This window comes from Manis pentadactyla, chromosome 16 (genome assembly GCF_030020395.1).
Source record: "Manis pentadactyla isolate mManPen7 chromosome 16, mManPen7.hap1, whole genome shotgun sequence".
NCBI lineage: Eukaryota > Metazoa > Chordata > Mammalia > Pholidota > Manidae > Manis > Manis pentadactyla.
Window position 1 is genome coordinate 58,300,170 of NC_080034.1, and position 8,019 is coordinate 58,308,188.

The window sequence follows — 8,019 nt, forward strand, 5'->3', positions numbered from 1 at the left end:
TAAAGTGATTTGGAAAGTCTTTGCTTAGAAAGTGAGGAGGATTTTTAACGGTGTTTAAGAAGAGATAAGAGGTGGTTAACTGGAAGGTTTTGGGAGAGGTCATAGAAAAAGTGTCTAGGTATACACACTGGAGGAGATTTCGCATTTGTTCATCTGGGTTGGCATTCCGAAGGACTAAAGAAGCAAAGCATTAGTGTCCATTTTGCAGCATTTTGCTTTCTAATCTCTTTATGGAAGGCGGAGTAAAATCAATCCCGACAGACGAACGAGAGTTGGTGGAGTCTAAATTCTATTTTCCAAAGCCAGAGAATTCATAACAATGGTGGGTTTTCTTTTTTTTTTTTTTTTTAATTTCAAATTGAAAGTGTATCCTCAGAACGCAGCGCGGCAATTGTTTTTTAAAGCGGTTATTTATTATTTCCTAGAGAGACTGGTTAACTGTAGCGTAGATGTAACAAAATAATGAGGCGAATGAACCCTAACTGTACATACTCTTGACAGAAATGAAATGCACACAGCATTGTAGCAGGTGAAGTGAAGCATTGTCTATCAGGGCTGTTTTTCTTGGCTGCATCTCAGATTGTGTGGGGGATCCTAACCTCAGGCACAATAGCATTCATAAACAGCCATACATTGCTGCTCTTTCTCCAACGACACATAAATACTCATTTTAAAACGAAAACAATCTTATTAAATACCATTCATTCATATCTGGATTTACAGATGCTTGTTATGTCGGAAAACCTGAACCCAATATAATCTTTGCATCCTGAGAAAGATAGAAAGGAAATAGTGGGTTAGAATATTACAAGGTCATAATAAACAATGGTTTCCAAATACATAGAATTAGTTATTTCTATTCTGTAGTTGGACATTTTGAGATTGTGATATTGCCAATTTGCCAATGCCTTTCTCTTTCCTTTTCTTTAAACAAACAAAAGCAAAAAAAAAAGCTGAAAGAAGTTATATGTATTTTTAATGAGTGGGAGGATTAGAAGGGTTATTATTAAAAATAATTTTTGTGGGACTAACCAAATGCTGTATGGATTTTGGCTTTTTCTGCTGGGACCAATGGGTATTTTCTAAAACACATGGTGATTACTTGACAGGTCACATGTTTGTATACTAACAACAGTGATTCTCTTTGGATTAAATCAAATTAAGGTACATACTTGAATTGTAAGGATGCTTGCTAGGCTGTGCTAATTACCACACCCACATGGAACCACAATGCTCCTTCATTACCCCTTCTGCTCTCCAACACCCTCTAAAATCACAATCCAATCCATTCCTCCCCAAAATCGAATATTAATATAATTTGAGCTCTTGATGGAACTACCATCAGGACTGCAATGCCCCGCAGCTGAAATAATATTTAAAATAGAAGGGATTTGACATTTGAGAAGTCAGTGGCTTGAAATACCCAGTTGTACTTAGCTAATTCAGTCCTTAACCTCTGGTTTCAAATAAATCAATTACAGTCGATTCCACTTCAGTTCAGAAGTGCACAGGGTTTTAGTTAATTGAATACATTTTATTCACTTGCTAGGAATATTCATTTATCAAAATCCCAAATTTAGTGTACATTTCTTCACAACTCAGGTTATGTCAGACTGTACACTCAGATCAAATTTGCTCTGGTTTCCTGAAATCCTGCTTAAAATCTAAATTTCACCACTCTTTATGAAACAATGTCTCCCCATTCCTTTCCCAATCTAAAGTTAATTCATAATAATTCCATATCAGGCAGGAGAGCTGCTTTCCCCCATAAAGGAAAATCATATATGGTATTCAGTCTTACGTTAAGTTTAAATAGGTTAAGAACAGAGCTGGATTAATTAAGTTTTTAAAAAGTATTGACCTGAAATTAAAAAAAAAAATCATGCATGGTTTCCATTAGAGCTTAACTTTGCTGCAGCTGACAGGTATGACAGCATTTTGTGGTCTTAAAGCCCCATGCCCCTCTTCTTAACCCTCTCTCTTCCTCTGCCTCCCCCCTCTGGCTTTTGGAGAAATGCTTGAATAAATAGTGAAATTGTTAACTGAAAGCCGTATGGTTAAATGCGCCCAAATGAAGTTGTGCTTTAAACAGATATTGATGTATGCAGTGTTTTATATTTATTGTTTGTAGCATCCTGCTGGCAGCAGTTTACTGTTTGGAAAGGAAAGGGGTTAATTAGCGTCATTATCAATCACTAATGCTTGCCTAACGTGTCCAAAGAATAATCAAGTTAGAGGACGGCATGAAGCCAACAGCTGCTTCATCCCAGTTACAGATCTCCTCCTAAGCCATTCAGTTATGGGGTGGGGGGAGGTGAAGTGAGGTGAAGAATCCTCATTGCTTGGATAAAAGGGCTATAAAAATCGGGTCAACTCACTAGAGATCCAAGAGGCAGAAAGTACGGCATAAATAACCAGCGTTTTCATTCTTTGAGTTACAGGTGCAGAGATGGCAGTGATCCTAAGGGTCGGAATACTGATATTTGTTCTTTAATTTGCTTGATTATCCAAGTTGAGCATTTGAAGAAGCACATCCATGTTTCCCTACCACTTAGTGCTATGTGGTAAAAAGAAATGTTAAATGCAAGGACAAAGAGAACGAAGGAGGCTGAGGAGGAGGAGAAGGAAGGAAGAAGAAGAAACCCTACGCATACCACAGACAAACCCAAGTCAACTCCTAACATCACCCAACCGCTAGTCTTAGAAGAATGAATCCACACAACGCACCCCGTAATAGCTGTTCTCACACCTCTGCATCACCTCTTAGGCTACTTAAGGATATTTTTCCTTGTGAATTTCAATGAACAATTCTTTATTATATTAACTTGGTTGCCGCACAGGTATGCCATCAACCTCCCTCTGTTATTACTACTTTTCAAGCTACTGTCCTGTGACACACTTTGGGAGAGAAACTGAAAAAATTTGAACCTGTATAGGTTTCTCTTAGAAGCTTGTCTTTAAGAACATCATTTGCCAAGTCAACTTCGAGTCAGAGCTAAAGACCCCATTAACCATCAGCGTTTACTCAACTGTTTTTCTGAAGGCAGGGATGAATTAGCTCGAGGTAGAATATTTATAAACAGAGCGCAGTTGTATGATTGAACAAGACACTGATTTCTTTCCACAAAAGCAGTAGCCCAAACTCATCTTTGCCCATGTGGACACAGATGAGAAACATTCTCAGTCAAATCATGAACATAAGTTACATCTTCTGCCAGAGAAGTAACTGGTGTTTTCCATTGAGGGTAGCAAAGTAGCCATCAGAGTGGGAAGAGAGAAGGATAAAAGATATTTCAGGCTGAATTTGGGGGCTTTTAACTAAACTTTAAGTGCTACTTGTGTATAAAACTGTATTTCTTTTTCATCTTGGGTGCCTGAAAAGGACAGTGCACAACCAACTTTGCTTTCACAGAGAGATTTATTTCTAAACAAAGAGCAACATTTGGCATATTGCTGGAAAGATCTGCCGCAGAGAAGAGGGAAGTGCAGGGGAGATGACCTTTCCTTAGCGGATACTTGGAACAGGGACCTCCCTCCCTCGCTGCTTTCCTTTTTCTCTCTCTCCCCCCTCCCTTCTCTCTCTCTTCCGCCTCCCTTCTCTCTCTCCCTTCCCCCTTTCCTCCCTCCCTCCCTCCCTCTCTCTTTCTCTCTCTCTCTCTCTCCCTCCCTCCCTCCCTCCCCCTCTCCTGCCTTTTCCTTCCTTCCTTTACTGTCTACTTTCAGCGCGAGAATGAGCCTGACGTTCTTTGGGGGAACTTGGTAGAATTAGTTTGACTTTCCATACTAACGTGCATTTAGAATTGGAAATACTTCCAACAGTAGGGTGGGGATATGTTTTTTTAAGTGGTCCAATTCCATGGTGTGCTTTCGCAGCAGTGATTTTTTCCTATGGCAATAAAGATTATATGCACTAAATTCCAGTAACAATCCTAAACACAGACCACACGCTTTAGGTGGAGTTTCGTGGCCCAGCTTCTGTGCGATTTGTGGCCTGCTGGTCGGTTGTCCATCACAACTGTCAACTTTTGCAAGTCAAAAGGCCCGGCTTTTGTCTCCGAGCTCCCTCTTCTCCAAGTTGTTCTTCCTCATCTCCCTTTAAAAATTCAGCCTATCCTGGGAAATATACACATATGTATATGTATTTATTGATGTTTACATTCAAAGTGTTTGGTCAAACAAAATTTAGCTAATATAGCCTAAAGAATTTTTTTTCCTGAGGCGCTGAGTTAATGCTAGGATCAAATTTCCGTTTGCTTTGTAAGCTACCAAATCCTATTTCAGGATCCCCCTTGTCTTTCTTGGAGCCCCCAAGTCTGGGCTGCGCCTTTGTCCACAGCGTGGAGTCGGTCCCCAGCGCCTGATCTCGGCTCCGGGCGCCAGCACCCCCTCCCAGGTGGAGGCGGCGCGGGCCACACGGCCTTCAAGCGTCCCGCCCTGTCCACCCCAGACCCGCCCCGGGCGCAGTCGTAGCTGAATCCCCTCCCTACCAAATCCCGCCGCGTGCCCCTTCGGCTTAGAAGAAATTCGCAACTTGATTTTGATAGTCTGGCGTTGGAGGTGGGGAGGAGACTGCGGTGAAGGTGCAATGGGGGACGTGGGTTCGAGCCCAGCCTGGGATGGGACGGAGGCCGGGTGGGGGGGTGCAGGGCTGGGAGCGGCAGCCTGGGAAGGGGGTGTAGGCGGCTTGGGCGGCGGCCACTGGCGCTCACATCCGGGTTAGACCCAATTAAGCTGCAGTAAAACCCTGAGAAAGAGGCTGGAGACTGCGCCGCCGGCCTCCCTTCTCGCGCTTGCCGGTGCAGTGAGGGAGAGCCGGGAGGCTCCAGGTCACAGTTCTAGGGGCCTTTTTCACCGGAACAGCGCTTTAATTAATATTGGAGGCAGGATCTGGGAAACTTTCTGGCTGCACGACTCCCAAGGCAGAGCGAAGTTTCAGCATCCCTGGCCTGGGTCCCTAAGCAGGTAGAGCTGCGTGGGGCTTCGACTCCCGGCTCCCACACCCCTTCTCCCCGACCAGGCCTCTGCGAGCTCTTCACTCTACCTCGCTTCACCACACATATAACTATGGACACCTCTTCCAAGGCCTTCCCATCGCTTGGGACCCAGGCGCCCCTGGGAACCGCGTCGCCCGCCCAGCGCCTGCCGCCCGCCGGGACACTAACCATTGGCCACTTGAATCTTTAAGGTCATTAAGACCTTGCTTTATTGCAACGATTCTGTTGACCTTCCATTACCTTAGGAGCGAACATCCTGGACCGAACTACTTTAGCAGTGGGAAATTCTATGTGGGAGCATTTATGGGACCCCCCCATCCCCGCCCGCCCCACTCTGGGTCTCAACACCCAAGCGTGGACCGATCTCTCACTAGCATGACCCGAGAGGAAAAGCCCTGGGCGGCGCTTCTCGCCAATCCCGGGCCCATTAGCACCCTGGGGCTTCCCCTCCTCCTGCCCCTTCTCGCAATCTTCCCAGCCCTCTCCTCCCCCTCCTCTTTGTAGAAACGCGCTCCGACTTTTGGGGCGGGGCGGGGGAACGGATGGGCTGGGCTGGGGAGGGGGGCTTCGCAGATAGTTGATATTCCGGGTCCAGCCGCTCTCCTCGCTCCCATTCTCTAAGCTCAGCCGGGGGGAAGTGTCGCCCCGGGCCAAACATATGCTTCTTTCCAGCGTGCTAATCCACCTTCAGCGTGGAGGCATAATTGCTCGAGTGTCCATGGATCCGCGGCGCTTTGTCCCTTGCTGGCTCCCATCAGCCCTGGCACACGCCATTTCAATCAAATCTTTTCAGAAAACGGTCTCCTTTTATCAAGTCCCAGCCCCTGCGAACGACGGGAGCATTTAACAAAACACCCTCCGCGTTCCTGCCCGCCTCCCTGGGTCCAGGCGGAGCAGGGAGCTGGGATTATTGCAGCAACTTTTCATTGAGTTCGGCCTGGGAGAAGGCAGAGAGAGAAACAGGGAGGGTGCAGAAAGGGGGTGGGGAGAGAGAGAGAGAGAGAGAGAGAGAGAGAGAGAGAGAGAGAGAGAGAACAACAAAAAAGCAACATCAGCATCCCAAACCCAAACAGGTCTTTCTGTAAAGCCCTTGGTGTCAGGTGTATTGGAAAGGGAAGGTCAAAGGCCACCCTCAAAGAGAAAGCATGTTTCATCACAGTTAATTTTTTCCTTGAAATTACAGAAATCCACCGCCTCTGTGGAGTGTTTGGGCAGTTCAGTGGGTTAAAAAAGACGGGCAGAAAGCAGCTCAGTGAAATGGGCAGAGACCAGCAGGGACCCTGTCTCAAGGCTATTGCTGGTAGTCTCTTTATCAAAAAGCTGCCTCCCAAGTACCTATCTAAGTCTCTTTTGTTGCCGGTGAGGGGGTAAATAAAAGTTGAATCTGAAGATCTCTGCTTGGTGATAACGCCCTCTTAGTAAAAAGATAGAAGGAAGTCTTACACACTCCCGAGGTAGTATTTTGACTGGACCACTAGCTTCAGGAGTTAAAAAGCTTATACTGACCAGTAGTAAAAGAAAGTGGGAATGACAGAATGAAAAGATGAACTCTGGAAAAGATCTTTGAAGCAGATGTGAAAAGTATTTCTGATGCTGTAGAAAATAATAATGAAGCCAAATGCAAAAGATGAAGCTTGAGGTTTGATTTTGTGTAGCAATTATTATGCAAATACACACAAACAGAAGATATTGTAGTTCTATTATAGGAACACAGCTTTGCTGCTTGTTTATAAAATGAGAACGTCAGAGTAATGAAACAGTTTTCTTCAAATCCCGAATCACCTTATATTGAGACTGATTTTGGGGACTTATGTAGTTTTCCTTTGGCAGCAATTTATTTCATTGTGATCCAGGAGGAGAAAGACAATGCCAGCGGGCATGCCACTTGCTCTTGCCTTAGAATAGAGCAGGCCTTTAAGGCATGAAACCCTATGGGGCTTTCTGGTGATTCTCCTTACTTCTCAAATGCCCAGACTAAAGAAGACTATGAGGTACGTGGATGTGTTAAGTTCTTACTGCTCACATGGATCCTTCAGTTACAGCCCCACCGGCTTTGGCCCACTTCTGGAGTCAGATGAAATTCTCAAGGTCTCCTTGATTAACCCAGTAGATGAGCCAGCTTTGCTATTAATGTCATGGTCTATGTGTTTAAGTCAGACCGCTGTGACCACAGTTTTAATAGGTGATTGGAAATGTGCTGCCTTAAGTCCTGTGACATGTTTGGGCTGTGGGATGGGAAGTGATAGGACTTTGGAGAGAAGGCTGTTCTGACTCATCCTGGAAACTGGAAAATGAGCCACATTTCTTAGCTAAGTAGCTTCATATCTTGAGAAGAATAAATTGCTTTGTTATGGTTGTAAAACACTAAAGAATGGTTAAAGTACTTCAACACCTAAGCCACAAGGATTGCCAGGGGAAAGGGGAGAGTGATTTTTAAAGTTTGTTTCATTCATTTGCTTATATTATGATCTTTTTGTGATTAAAGAGCAAAAGGAAGGAGTAGTAACACCAAGACCTCCCCTGACCCTCTTTTCATCCCTGCAGGAAAATGGGAGGAAGGAAGGGGAATTCAGAAGGAAGCTATCATCCTGGGAAGGAGAAAAACGTTAAATACTAAATGCCAGGCTGGCAAGGACTGTGAGAATGCTCAAAAGGGGGAGACCATGCTCCGGAACCTCAGTTGTTGGATAGTCTCTGTTTCTCACCCACACTCTCCATAGCCAGCTGAATGGAAGGACCCAAGATAATTGATTCCACGGAGGGAAACTGTTTCCTGGAATTTCAGGGAGCATGAGAGTGATGAGTTCTACCCTTGCTGATACTTCTCCAAGTCAAAATGGTCTTTTGAAGATTCCCATGAAGTCCTAGAGGCTGGTAACTGGAGCAAGCTTCTCCTCTTGTATTATGAGACATAAGCTGGTAGCTCTGGCTTCTGGGTCCCCTGAAATAAGGTGGGGGCAGGAGAGACCCATTATGAAGGGATAGTGAATTCCAGGGAGATTTTAGACATCCCTGGAACTATGCC